Raw genomic sequence first — 15,172 nt, 5'->3', positions numbered from 1 at the left:
TGATCTAATACAAAAATCCAGCAAGTTCGGCTTTCTAGTAATCTAGGGATTTAATAATCGCAAGCATTTCTTTATCATAAACTTTGTAGTTCAGTTTGACGGCAATCATTATTTTCGAAAAGTAAATAACTAATAATTATTTATTGCTATACTTCTAAAATAGCATACTAGCAATTATATTATCAAATATATCGGTTTCCAGTATACAGAATAGTGTATAGTCGTAATACTATAGGAAAGGAGTGGAGATAAGTTTATCTTTAAGTATATCAAATGCAATTTGATAGATTTTGTTGAAATGAAATTTGATATTTGCTTTTATGAGTTTATAAAGAGGTTTTATTATTATACTGTAATCCTTAATAAATCAGTAATAAAAATTATAAAAATCTAAGAACAATTGAATATTCTTTATAATAATAGGGTAAGTTCAAGTAGTAATTATTTTAATCTTTTTTGGATTAATTTATATATTATTTGTAGAGATAATAAAATCTAAATACTTTATATATTTGATATTGAATTCGTATTTCTTGAGATTTATCTAAAAATTAATGAACTCAAGTTGTTTAAGGATGTGCTTGATATATTTTTTGTATTCATTTTTGTTTTTAGAATATATAAGAATATTATTAAGATAAACAATATAGAAATTATCTAAATAATCAAATAGAATATTGTTTATATATTATTGGTAAATCGTAGGGCTATTTATTAGTCTAAAAGGTAAAACTTTGTATTTATAGGAACTATATCGAATGCGGAAGGTAGTATATTCTTTGGAAGCTGAATTTATATGAATGTAATGGAATGCTTATCAAATGTTTAATTTGGTATATATCTTTGCATTAGTGAGTTGTGCAAGTATCTCGTTAATGAGAGGTAGAGGGTATCTGTCTTTGTATATTAAAGAATTAAATAGTCGGAAGTTTATACAGAACCTTAAGCTTCCATTCGGCTTTCTTATAAAGAGAATTGGTATTACGAATAATATTTAACTAGATTTTATAAATTCTTTAATAAGATTCTCTATAATATATTCTTTAATAATCTCAAGCTATTCAAATAATATTTTATATAGAAAACTATATTTGAAAGCTTTTTCACTTTCTTCTTTAAGTATAATCTTATAATTATATGACCAGGAGAAAGGTAGGATATTGAACTCGCATTTAAAAAATGCTCGGTAATATTGCTGATAAGCTTCAGGGATTAAAGACTTCATCTCGATATCTACAATAACACGATTGAGAGTAGTAATAGTTTCTGATTTAGAATTGTTTAAGACAACAATTACAATTAAGATTCGATGATTATTGTTTTAATTAGATTTGTAAATCGAAATAATATTATCAATCTCTATATATATAACTATAAAGATCTTATAATCCTTACTTCTCTTATAGATAAATTGAAATTGAGTTGATTTGAATATATAAATATCGAATGTATTGGAAATATAAAGTAGAAGGGATTTGTAAACAAACTGAATAGAGATTTGATTGAGAATAGGTTTCTTTTTCAGATTAATTGGAACCTAAGCTTTAATTGCATCTGAAATTATTGTATTAGTTTTTTGAGAAGAAGTAATAAGTATCTCAAATATAATTAATGCTATAGTCAATTGTTCATTATCAAGTCGGTGGTATATCTCTTTTAATCAGGTATTCTGATTATTAGCATCTTTTTGTTTCAAGTAATTGATTCTGGGTTATTGAAAACTGTTTTTAGTTAAAAGTATATTTTTTGATAAGAAAATAGTAGGAGGATATTCGAAAGGCTATTCGAAGTGTTAATTAAAACAATCAACTTTAATTCGAGTTTTTGTTAACTATTTATAATTTAGAATTATATTATATGAACCCAAATTGGTGATAAGAAATGGCAAATAAGATTATTATCAAGTATCAATTATGAAATTAAGAAATATGAAATGAGTGATAGCTTTATTTTGTATATTATTATAGTTTTTAACTTCAATTAATGGTTCGAGTAGTATAAAGCGAGGTTTGAATATAGGGAATAATAATAAAAGGAATGTTTTATTGATAAAAGCGAAGCTATTCGCTTCGGAATCTATAAGAGATTGAGTATTATATGAATATTCATTCTTTGAAAGTATATATAGTAGGTTTATAGAATCACTTTTTATTAGTTTTGTTAAATCGAGGAATCTTATATTCCGGATTATGCTTAGGAGGGAACTTCTATCTAAATGTGTTGATTTAAATATTGGTCTTTAACAATACAAGTGAATTCGATAGCTTCTGCTTGTACTTCTTGATTTACATCCTTCTCAGTATTCTCTTCTATATTATAAAACTCTTTGTTTTCTCTAATCTCTTGAATCTTGATTATAATGCTTACATTATCTATACATAATATAAAACTGTAATTCACTTCTGATATAGGAACAATAATATTATAATTGAAATTGTTTTCTGAAAATGAAGTATTGTTTGGCTTGAAGGTTTCTGTATAGCCAATAGGAGTATGAGAAGGATATTGGATATGAAACTGAGTAGATAGATTCGAATTACCCGATGAGCGAAGAGTGCTTCTAGGGGTAGTTAACGAATCAGTGTTATTAAACAGTTTTCTAAGAGGTATCTCTTTAGTTGTTTTGTAACAATTGTGTTCTCGAAGTGTAACTTCGAGTTTGTCGATTTCAGTAAGCTTGGTAGTCAGGTTCTCAATAGTATAGCATTTGTTGATATAGAGGCTAATAGCTTGTTGGAGGAAATTGGATATTTTTCTTTCCAGATTGCAGAGGAGAATTGTCGGATCAGTGATTTCCGCTTGTATAGTTAATAATCTAAATCTGCGATACTATATTAGAAAGTTTCCTTATTGAGTATTATTAGGTATAACCTAGTGTTTATATTCAGTTTGTATATAATTGGCTTCGGTCGGGTTCTTATAAATAACTGTGAGCTGATTGATTAATTACTGTTCTATCAAGCAAGGGACTTAAGTATATAATGAGAATACATATTCTTATGCCTTTTTTTCTGTTTGATCTATTATATAAGATTGCTATTGCACTTCCGAAATAAACGAATTTTTGTAAAGTTCGAATTGTTTAATAACCAATAGCTGCTAGAAGCTTGTTTTTAGCTTTATATTATTTTTGAATTTAAATGAAAGATTGATAGGCTTCGGAATATATAAATACTTTATTATAGTAATAAATAAATGAGAGTAGAGTATTTAGTGAATTTGTGGATTACTCGACAAAACAATCGGGTTTGAAAGGGATCTGCTATTGATACTCGAAAGAAATCGTTGCGAAGATTGACTTCGCAAATAAGGGTTTTTCTTATTCTTCCTTTTCTTAATAATAAAAAATGCCCTCTCAATAAAATCGATTGGAATATCAGGAATCCGGACTCTGCGATTTGCAAGGGAATCTATATAATATTACTATTAGTATCTTGGAGATTGAGATAGATGAGTGATATTAAGATTATATTATAGCAATTCGTCTTTGAGTTTTATAATTTCGTTTTGCAAATCCTTAAAATCTTTAAGAATCGGTATTTGTTCTTCTTATAATAGGAGAGTATATATTGATATATTATTCTCAAGAGTTAATACCTCAATCGAGGAGTTGTTTCCAGACTGTTTACCCTTTTTATATCTATCAGTATTTATATTAAAACTATAAGGATTGTAATCATTACTTTGTTGAGATTAACTGTTATCAGCTAGAAACATTTGGCTAGTAAGAGAAAAAGAGTAATAGAGTTCTTTTGAGATAAATGGGTTGGATATAATAACGGTACTTATAATTCTATATATTAAAGATTTATTGTCTTCTATTAAATAGATTTACTCAGAATCAGCTCTTTTCCTATAAGTAATATCGAATGTCCTCGATATACCTAAGAAGGTATTATAATTATAAGATATTATTTGATTGGCTATTAGATGGCTATGCAATTATATAATAAATTATAGATAATATAACACTTTGTCTTAGAAGAACTATAAGAGCAGGGTACAATTTATCCTTAGAATTTATAATTACAGAATCAAAAGCAAAGCGCTTGTAGAGTGCTTTTATATACTAGCTATATACACATGATCGTGTATATACGCAAACGCGTACGTGAGCGATCGCAGCTGCGATTGGATGCGATCCGTGACAGAAATCATTAATCTGATAATTCTCTTTACAATTTAGAAAGAAAAATATTTGATTTTCTCTAATAAGCTATTGATCTTTATATTAATAAATACTATACTATTAAGGATCTAGCTATTAAGCTTATTAAAATCAATAAACTCAAAGTTATACTTTGAGAATATAATTATTATAGAACAATTAAAAAGATATTTTTTAGAAAGCTATCTAGTAATATCAATTTATTAACTATTCTTAAAAGCATTCTCTATTTATTAAATAATTCAAATCTATTTATTTAGTTTTATATCTAATATCCTCCTCACACTCTTATTAACTATATAGAAACCTTCAAATCAAATAATACTCCATTTCCAGAAAACAATTTCAATTATAGTATTATCACTCCTATATCGAAAGTGAATTGCAGTTTTATATTATATACAGGTAATATAAATATTATAACCAAGATCCAAGAGATTAAAGAAAACAAAGAGTTTTATAATATAAAAAAGAATACTAAGAAGAATATAAACTAAAAAGTATAAGCGGAAGTTATCAAATCCACTCGTATTACTAAAGATTAATATTTAAATCAATATGTTTAAATAGAAGTTCTTTTCTAAATGCGATTTGGAATATGTATCACGCTAAAAGTGATATCACCGATAGCATTAAGCTAATTGGGTTTATATAGGCTAATTCTCTCGTGACACACCCCCGAGATTGCTGACTAGCTGGGTATAGGCAGTAATCTCTGTACTAGCCTCATTGAGTCATAAATGCGCAATCTCTTCCTATCTCCATGTGATGCCAAATCTAGGTTCTCTTTTGATTGGATACAACTAGTATTAGGTTCTCTCTGGATACGTCTAATAGGCTGAGCGGAGATAGTGGGGCAACAGAGCAGGGTCCTCACATTAGCTCCAATAGGCCAAGATCAGATGACTAATGTGGGTCTGTTGAAATACCCTCTTATAAGTGGGCCCACAGAAAACCACTACAAGAGAGCACGGTAAAGTGAAGAATTATGCCACTGCGCTATAAACGCATACCGGGCTCATAACTATCACGCTAAAAGTGATATTTATTTATTTATTTATTTATAGTGATTAACGTCTAATATCTGACCTCCCAAGGGGTATTCTAGACGTACTAAGGAGCGGGCCTACAGGCCGCTAGCGTTCCAGCCGCTCATAGTAGTGTAATGTTAGCTAATCAGGGGCTTGTTGCCTCTGGTATTCCCCGCTCAGTACCGCTCATGGCGATCCTGCGGCTGTTCTGTCTAAGGGTTTGTGGTCCTGTTTTAGAGGGCCTTGTTTCGTATGCCATCCGGGTGTCGGCGGATGATCAGGTCGATCGCTGTCGATCGGGAGAGCGCTCGGAGCGCTTATGGCTGGTCGGTGCGGGTCTTAGGTTGATTGGGGTGGAGAGCTCATCCTCGGGGTATTGGAGTAGGTTGGAATTTGCGTAGTTTCGTGTAGTTTGGGTATATCCTAGTATAGAATCTGGATCTAGCGAGAAGGTCAGTAAAGCTATGTTGTATTCGCAAAATGCGGTTGATATATGCTATCGTGTCCCATTCGGATCGAAGTCGATTTGGTGCAAGTGGTTAGTTGCTGTGCGTCTGATTATTGATTGAATATTGAAAGAAGTGTAGTGGGCTTTTCTCAATCCCGTATGTATAGGTTTTTGTGCTATTTTCGTGATTGAATTTGATGTGATAGGCTGCAAAGTCATTGTGTCCGGTCTGTATCGCTATGAGTCTGTGTAGTACCCCGCGAGGGAGCTTGAGGCTTCCCGGCTTTGAGGTATCATATGTCGGTTTCCATGCATTGTATGTTTTGGAGATCAGGCCTTTTTTTTCCTTCCACTATCTGTTTTCGGAGTGCCGACATTTGGTACGTAGGATAGAGCGGGAGCTACTGATTGTAGGGAGGCAGGATGGGCCAGGGTCAAGCAGTCCAGTCGTGCTCTGATCAGCAAAGCGATCGGCTGCCTCGTTGCCCTCAATCTCAGTATGCCCAGGGGATTACTTGATTACAATATCGTAGTGTTGCATCGCTTGATAGCACTTGTGATATGCCCATTGAGAGAAGGCAGCAGCGCTTTCTCGTATTCCCCAGATTACTGATGTGCTATCAATGTATAATCATATTCGTTTTTGGTAGGGGCGATCAATGATGCTCAGAAGGTGTTCTAGTTCCTGTTATGTGTCGATCGCCTTAGCGTCAAAAACATGCGACTGTTTGTGTATATGGCTGTAGCCGCTATTGATCTGTTGCTTGCTGTGGTAGATTGCAAAGCCGTACTCTACGCGGTAACTGTGTTTGTTGTATTGTTCAGATTTGTCTGAAAACATAGAGTAATCTTTTTGGGGATTAAATCCCACCATTCCTTGAATGCTTTGCGGCGTTCTCTTTGTTCATACTATTTGTTGGATCGGTGCGACACTCGGGAGAGAAGTGAGGCCGTAAGAGTTTGGGGCGCTCGGTGACAAGAATCGCCCGTCCCATTCTTTGCAGTTTTATATTGGGACCTTTCAGAGTACCTGTACCTCGTCCTCTCTTCCTGATACACAGCTTCAATCGGTTTACAAGTAGATATTGTACATCTATTGTCTGAAGCCGAAACGCAAACCTCAGTCTGGCTTGCTCTAGTACAACAATTCCAGCTAGGAGACCAGCTTCTACGAGGAGTGCGGTCGTCGGGGTTGTCTTGTAAACAGGTAAAGCTCCCCGTGCCGCATTGTGAATCGTCTTGCTGACTAGGTTGATGTGTTTCTTGATCCCGGTGCCAACCGGAACATAGCCTGCATTTGGGCGTTGTTTGTATAGCCCATCGAACCATACTTCGGAGCCGAAGAGGGCGACGGGGAGTACACAGGTAATGATCGCTTTTCGCAGGCAGGCTGCAGATGGTCCGTGAGCTGTATGGGCTATTGATCGAATGTGAGACGCAACACGCATAGCTTTTGCGGTGCGTGTTTTGACATGTTGTAGAAACGTTAAGCACCGATCAAAAAAGACGCCAAACCAGTGTAAGATCGGTTGTGCTCCGTTGGTAAGCCCTAGAGGGGTCAGCGTGATAACTAGATCCCGACTTATCCTCATAGCTGGGTTTGCAATTTCATATTTCCTTAATATGTGAAATAGCTCAAACTTTTCCGGAGCGAAAAAGACCTTATTCTGATCTCCCCATTATAGGATATATCAAACGGTTCGGCAGAGCATACGTGTATTCGTGAATAGGTCCTTAGACGTGTGATATATAACTATGTCGTCAGCATATCCGAAGCGCTATGCTCTATCTTGATTGAGAAGCTCAGCAAGGTAGAGGGTATACAGGATAGGGGAGAGTGGCGATCCCTGGAAGGTACCGCATACGACCGGGAAATCCTGTGTTGTGATCCCCTCAAGCCTTACACACACACGTCTCTCAGTCAGGAATGAATCAACGAGTCGCAAGAGCGCCATAGGCCAACCCTGCTTCTTCATACGTTATAGGAGCCGTCTTTTAAGGAGTACATCATAGGCGCCTTGTACATCCATTGTTACTAGTGTGACCACTTTGCCAACTGCTAAAGCAAGCTCGGCATCATGGGTGAAGGCAGCTGTGAGATCAATACCGGCTCTTTTCGACAGCGCTCCGCAATGCTAAGGGTTGATAACGTTGTATCTCATAGCCGTCCATGCAATTTGACTGGCGATATACCTTTCTAGTCCTTTTCCAATACACGATATCAATGCAATCGGCCTCCACGATCTCGGGGACGTCCTGTCCTTCTTACCAACCTTAAGCAGCATGACTACTTCAGCGAGTTTCCACTCGTTAGAGTAGTAGCTGAGCCTGAGGCAGGCCGCGAAAATCTCATGTATTACACTCTTCGTGCTAGGCCAGCACGCCTTGAGGAGGCGAACAGTTGCCCGATCGACTCCGGGTGACGTGCTCCTAACTCCTATTACATGTTTTTCCACTTCCTCCGCAGTGATCGTTCTTTTCCATAGTAAAATCGTCTGACAGCCCTGTTCCTATAGAGGGTCGTGCTATAGATTGTCCAATACTTTGAAGCGATCGAGTACCGTTGTAAAGAGTACTTCGGCTTTTTCCCTGGTATCAGTGATCTCCTAGCCTTCGATCACCAGAGGAGGGGCCTTGAGGCCTGCTTCTGGGGTCAGCTTGTGCCAGTTCATGACTTTGTATAGTTCCTGATCGTTCTGTACATCGTCCAAGCGCTTAGTCCAATAGGCTCGTTTCGATGCTCGCACGACCCTCTGTAGGTCCTGCTAGGCAGTTGCCATTCCGTTAGCAGTTCCAGTTCTCCTGGCTTGTGTGTATATTCGGTGTGCCTCCTTACACTCGTCAGTCCATTATGGGGATGATCGGTAAGGTTTACAGCCTTTCTGTTCTACAGTTACTACAAAGGCGTTCAGTGTACTTGTGAGTTTGGCAATCAGTCTGTCGATATCATAGATAGATCAGAGGTCCGGGTTCTGGAGGTTTGCTAAGCGGTTGGTCATTATGCCTGCCAGGCAGGGTAAATCTGAATCGCGTATCCGGATGTGCACTTGCTCGTATTCAGAGGTTCCTCTGTCCGAGATGGTAGTGACTTGAGTGGCGTGATCGGAGCCGCTGTGCAGGTCGTCATCGATCACCGTCGTAGCGGTAGTCAGGTTGGAAAAGGTCAGGTCCAGAACGTGTCCCCTCGCATGCGTAGGGGCACCAGGAGTCCCGATATACTCCATTCCCTGTTCGGCAGCCCATTGTGCAAGCGTGTCACCTTGGTTGGCAGTTGCTACTCCGGGTTCCCACAGATCATACTTAGCATTGAAGTCACCTCCGATGACCGTACCAGTCCCTGGGGCGATCTCTAGTCCAAGTATGTATTCTATTGTCAGCGGATCGAGCGGGGCGCGGTAGGCATTGAGGATCGAGTACCCGTTAACATTGATCCAAAGTAGGTCCCTGCTTCCGGTCTGCCTCATTTGTCTGACCTTCAAGTTGCCTCCTTTTCGTACGTAGGTGATCACTCGTGGCCCACGCTCAGGGCCATCAGCCGCTCCCCAGGTGTCGATCGGCTGGTATCGGTCATATGCGGCATGATTTTGGGTTGCCGAGTTATCGTACAGTCGGGGTTCTTGGACACAGATGATATCCATATCAGCCTCTCCAGCGACCTGTAGGAGGGTAATATGATTGGAGTGTCCGCGCCCCACATTCGCCCACGCGATCGTGAGCCCCCTTCCCCTTGTTGAGTTCGCACTGGTTGTGCGACTCATACAGGGGTGGTGGCGGTTTCGTCGGCGTTTGACTCACTCCCCTCGCTCATTTCAGAGTCGGGAGGTGAGAAGGCTTTTTCAGCTATAGCTGCTACATTATAGTTTACCCCTTTGTTAGCACGGCGCGGAGGGTTACGGCCCGGGGTGTGAATCGGACTGTTGGAGGGGCCCTCCCCTGATCGGGCCCGTTTGGGTGATCGGTCCACCAGTTGCCATTCGTTCTCGTAGGCAGTGATGCGGGCCCCCGGTACAGGGGGTCTGGGGATGACCACTTGAGGCTGTTTGGCTGGCGTTGGAGCAGGTGCCTTTCCCTTGCGTGTTTCCTGAGTCTCCCTTCGGCCAGCGGTCCTGACTTCTCTCACTTGTCGGTGGGTGAGCCTGATCAGTTTTCCATTGACTGATCGTGGTGCCGCTGGGCAGTTGCTGTGCGCGGATCGGAAGGGTCCTAGGCATCCCGCACATTGAGCATCGTTTTGGCATTGCTCATGGATCTTTCCATCGGTGTGTTTAGCAGTCAGTTCGCTGCACCTAGAGCAGCGAGCCGGGCGATAACACACATACGGGTTACAGTATAGCTGGCACCCGTTGGAGTGCTGTTGTGGTTGAGGGCGTCGCGACCTATCAAGGGGCTTCGAGTATTCACTGACATTAAATAGCCGGAATGGTTTTACTGTCTTCTTGAAACTAACAATCCAGTTGGCCCTCCCTGTGAAAGGGTTCACCCCGTACTTAGAGACTCTGTATTGCATTGGTTCCTCTCCTACCTGCGCCTTGATCTCTTCTCGGATAATCGTGTCTGGGAGTGTTGTGAGCGCGCCCAGCGGGTTGTGAGGGACCTGAGGCACAACATAGTTGTACCAGGTCTCCGCGGCTTGAGCATCATCCGCACCAAGCGCAGTGATCAGCCGTATGCGATTTTCGTCTCGCAAGAGGTTCTTGCATTCCTCTGGCGTCTTGCATCCCAGGGTCCACCCCGTCCTGTTGCGATGGAGCGAGGGGATCAGTTCGAGCCTTAATCCAGGAACTGCTTCTATAATCTTCAGTCGCAGTTCGAAGGGGTTATTGGCGATCATCTGTTGCCCACTTCCCATCTTTATAAGGATCGTGCGGCTGTTTCGCTCCCGTCGTTCGCGCTCCTGTATCGTCTCCGTCGTTTTGGGCGTGCTCGCCTTGGCGCCCTTCGGTGCCTGAGGCGCCCCCCCAGTCTTGAGCGCATCAGTATAGGATTTAGCAGTTCCCTCTGGGGTTGCTCTTGTGATTGGTGTAGGGGTTCTCTGTGTAGGCCCGGCTTGTCTTATAGTCTTGATCATGCCATCGATGCACGCAGACCTCAGCGCGTCGGCGTGGCTCAGTTCCGTCTTGCTCAGGGTTTTAATGCACGCGTCGATCGCGCTCGCGATCTTTAGGGTTACTCGTCGCTTTCCGTCCTCCTTATAGAATTGATCGGTTATTGCTTTGTAGATAGACCGTGTGTCGCCATCTCCACTCGCTTCAGTTGTCGATGTGGTCGTCGTCGTTGTTGTTGGAGCGATTGGGTCGCGACCCGACGCGCTCGGCGGCGCGACAGGTCGCTCACGACCGCACATTGACGGTATCATGGTATTGTAAGATTCCTTCAATATGATTTGTTATAATATAGCTAGTATCCGTTGAATATTTATATATAAAACAAGTTGTATTGTTTTGAAGTATAGATTAGCGATGATGTGCTAAAAGTGATATCACCGATAGCATTAAGCTAATTGGGTTTATATAGGCTAATTCTCTCGTGACAATATGAGATTCCTCAATTTAACAAAACTAATGGGAAATGATTCTATAAACCTATTATGTATACTTTTGAAGAACAGATATTCATATAATACTTAATCTCTTATAGATTCCGAAGCAAATGGCTTTGCTTTTATTGATAAAACATTCTTTTTATTATTATTCCCTATATTCAAACCCCATTTTATATTATTCGAATCATTAATTGAAGTCAAAAGCTATAATGATATACAAGATGAAGCTATTACTTATTTCATATTTCTTAATTTCATAATTGATACTCGATAATAGTTTTATTTATTATTTCTCATTATCGATTTGAATTTATATAATATAATTCTAGGTTGCAAATGATTAGCAGAAACCCAAGTTAAAGTTGATTATTTTAATTGATGTCTTGAATAGTCTTTTGAGCATTCTCCTATTATTTCCTTATTAAAAAATATATTTTTAATTAGAGATAATCTTTAATAATCTAGAATTAGTTATTTAAGACAGAAAGATACTAATAATCGGAATGTCCGATTGGAAAAGATATATTATCAATTTGATAATGAATAACCGATCATAATACTGATTGTATCTGAAATACTTATTATTCCTTTCTAAGAGATTAATATAATAATCTCAGATGCGATCGAAGCTCAGATTCTAGTTAATCTGAAAAAGAAATCTATTTTTAGTTAAATCTCTATTCAGTCTATTTACAAATCCCTCCTGCTTTGTATTTCCAATATATTCGATATCTATATATTCAAGCCGATTCAATTTCAATTTATCTATAAGAGAAGTAAAGATTATAAGATCTTTATAGTTATATATATAGAGATTAACAATGTTATTTCGATTCATAAATCTAGTTAAAATAATAATCATCGAATTTCAATCATAATTATTATTTTAAATAGTTTTAAACTAGAAACTATTGCTATTTTTAATTATATTATTGCAGATGTTGAAACGGAGCCTCTGATTCTTGAAGCTTATCAATAATATCACCAAGCATTTTTCAAGCGCGAATTCAATATCCTACCTCTCTTCTGATTATATAATCATAAGATTATATTTGAAGGAGAAGGTGAAAAAGCTTTTAAATACAATTCTCTATATAAAATATTGTTCAAATAGTTTGAGATCATTAAAGAATACATTACAGAGAATCTTATCAAAGGATTTATAGAATCTAGTTAAGCATTATTCATAATACTGATTCTTTTTATAAGAAAGCCAAATGGAAGCTTAAGGTTTTATATAGACTTTCGATTATTCAATTTTTTAATATCCAAAACAGATATCCTTTATCTCTTATTGACAAGATATTCGCACGACTTATTAATACAAAGATATATACTAAATTAGATATTCGACAAGCGTTCCATTATATTCATATGAATTCAGTTTTCGAAGAATATATTACTTTTCGCATTCGATATGGTTTTTATAAATACAAAGTTTTATTTTTTGAATTAATAAATGGCTCTACAACTTATCAACAATATATGAACAATATTCTATTTGATTATTTAGATGACTTTTATATTGCTTACCTTAATAATATTCTTATATATTCTGAAAACGAAAATAAATATAAGAAATATATCAAGTATATTCTCGAACAACTTGAGTCTGCTGGTCTTTAGGCAAACCTTAAGAAATATAAATTCAATATTAAATATATAAAGTATTTAGATTTTATTATCTTTATAAATAGTATATAAATCGATCCAGAAAAGATTAAAGTAATTGCTATTTGGACTTACCCTATTATTATAAAGGATATTCAATTATTCTTAGGTTTTTATAACTTTTATCGCTAATTTATTAAGGATTATAATATAATAATAAAACCTTTTTATAAACTTACAAAAGCAAATATCAAATTCCATTTTAATAAAATCTATCAAATTGTATTTGATATATTCAAAGACAGATTTATCTCCACTTCTCTCCTACAGTATTATAACTATACACTACCCTGTATACTAAAAACCAATATATCCGATAATGTAGTCACTAATATGCTATTTCAGAAGTATGGCAATAAATGGTTATTAATTATCTACTTTTCGAAAATGATAATTATTGTTAAATTGAATTATAAAGTTTATAATAAAGAAATACTTGCGATCATCAAATCCCTAGGCTATTAGAAAGCCGAACTTATCGGATCCTTATATCAGATCAAAGTGTATACTGATTATAAAGTGCTCGAGTACTTTATATCTATTAAACAGCTAAATACTCGATAAACATACTAAACAAAATTACTCGCTAATTATAATTTTATTATTATATACCATACTGAAAAGAACAATCCATTTATAAATGTGCTTATATATTGTATTAACAAGTTGGATTAACAGAATAATATTAAGAAAAAGAATTGTTTTTAGTAGCTTATAAAAGATAATCAAATGGATACAAAGATTATATACAAATCTTTACAACAAGACCTGAATATAGTTGTAAATATCAATATATATATAATAACATTGCTTTTCGATATTATAAATCGCATTATTGAAGCAAATAGATTCTATCCAAGTTTAGAAGCTCTGTATATTCAGATTACCAAATCGTATAAGTATTTTATACTCGAAAAAGAACTCTTATTTTATAATAATCGACTTTATATACCGGATATTGAAAATCTGTAAACCTATTTGATTTGCAAAGTTTATAATTCAGTTTCTATTATATATCTTAATATTAAAAAGATCTATACTCTCTTGACTAATCAATACTATTAGAAGAATATAAACAATATAATCGACCAATATATACAGAATTGCTACAAATACAAATGCAGCTCTATACCAAGAGATTGCATTCCCGATCTTCTTTATTTGCTCCTAATCCTTATATGAATATAATAATATATCACTATGGACTATTGTAATTTCAATAAGGATAAATATAGTTATAATAATGTATTTATTATTATTAACCAATTAATTAAATAAGCTATTTCGATATTCTATTATAAATCAATCGATTCAAAAGATCAGGCCTGCTTATATCTATACTATGTATATAGATACTACAGTGTCCTAAAGATTATAATCTCTAATTGTGATTCTCAATTTATATTCAAATTCTAATAAGAATTCAATAATATTTTAGAAATATAAGTCAAGTTATCTATTATTCACTATTTGCAAACTAATGATCAAACTGAGATTTATAATTAATATCTTCAATAATACTTACAATTCTTTATAAGTTATTATTAAGATAATTAATCTGAATTTCTATTAATAATAAATTATACTCAATTCATATTTCTCTATAAATCATTAAGCGGTCAAACCCTATACAAGACCTTATATGGCTACCTACCCCACAATCCCTAAGATTGAAAACCCGACTCCACCACACCTATCAATAATTTGAATATAATCAATACTAAAGAGTATGCCAAATATAATAAACTAGTATTCGATTAAACAAAAGAAAATATCTTGTATATACAAGAAAAGATATCTCGATCAATCAATTTGTATCACTACTCAATCGATTTTGATATAGAAAACTATATATAATTTAATATAAGGGACTTTCCAATATAACGACTATTCAAAAAACTGGATTATTTTATTTAAAAGAAATTCAAGATTATTGGTCGGGCTAGAGATTTCTTTTAATTAAACTTATTGCCTATTATGAAAATCTATTCTGTATTTTTATCTAATAAGCTTTATAAAGTGGTAGATAATCTACTTTCTAAATAAATTCTCGAATTACTACTTTCAATAAATATTACTGATAATATTGAATGGGAAGTGGAGTGTATTCTAGTTATAAAGAAAGTATGCCGATAGTTTAAGTATAAAGTATTGTAACTGAATATCAATAACGATTTTACCTGGTATTCTATCTTTAACTTAAAAATTGCCTTACACTATTTCTGTGACTTTTATTTACAAAATCCTATTCTACCAGAATCCTCTGTATATCTATCAGAGTGGATTCGCTTTTATAAGAATAGAAAGGATAA

This window comes from Botrytis sinoallii (genome assembly GCF_014898435.1).
Source record: "Botrytis sinoallii strain Bc 23 chromosome Unknown BSIN_028, whole genome shotgun sequence".
NCBI lineage: Eukaryota > Fungi > Ascomycota > Leotiomycetes > Helotiales > Sclerotiniaceae > Botrytis > Botrytis sinoallii.
Note: the sequence above shows the minus strand (reverse complement) of the source record.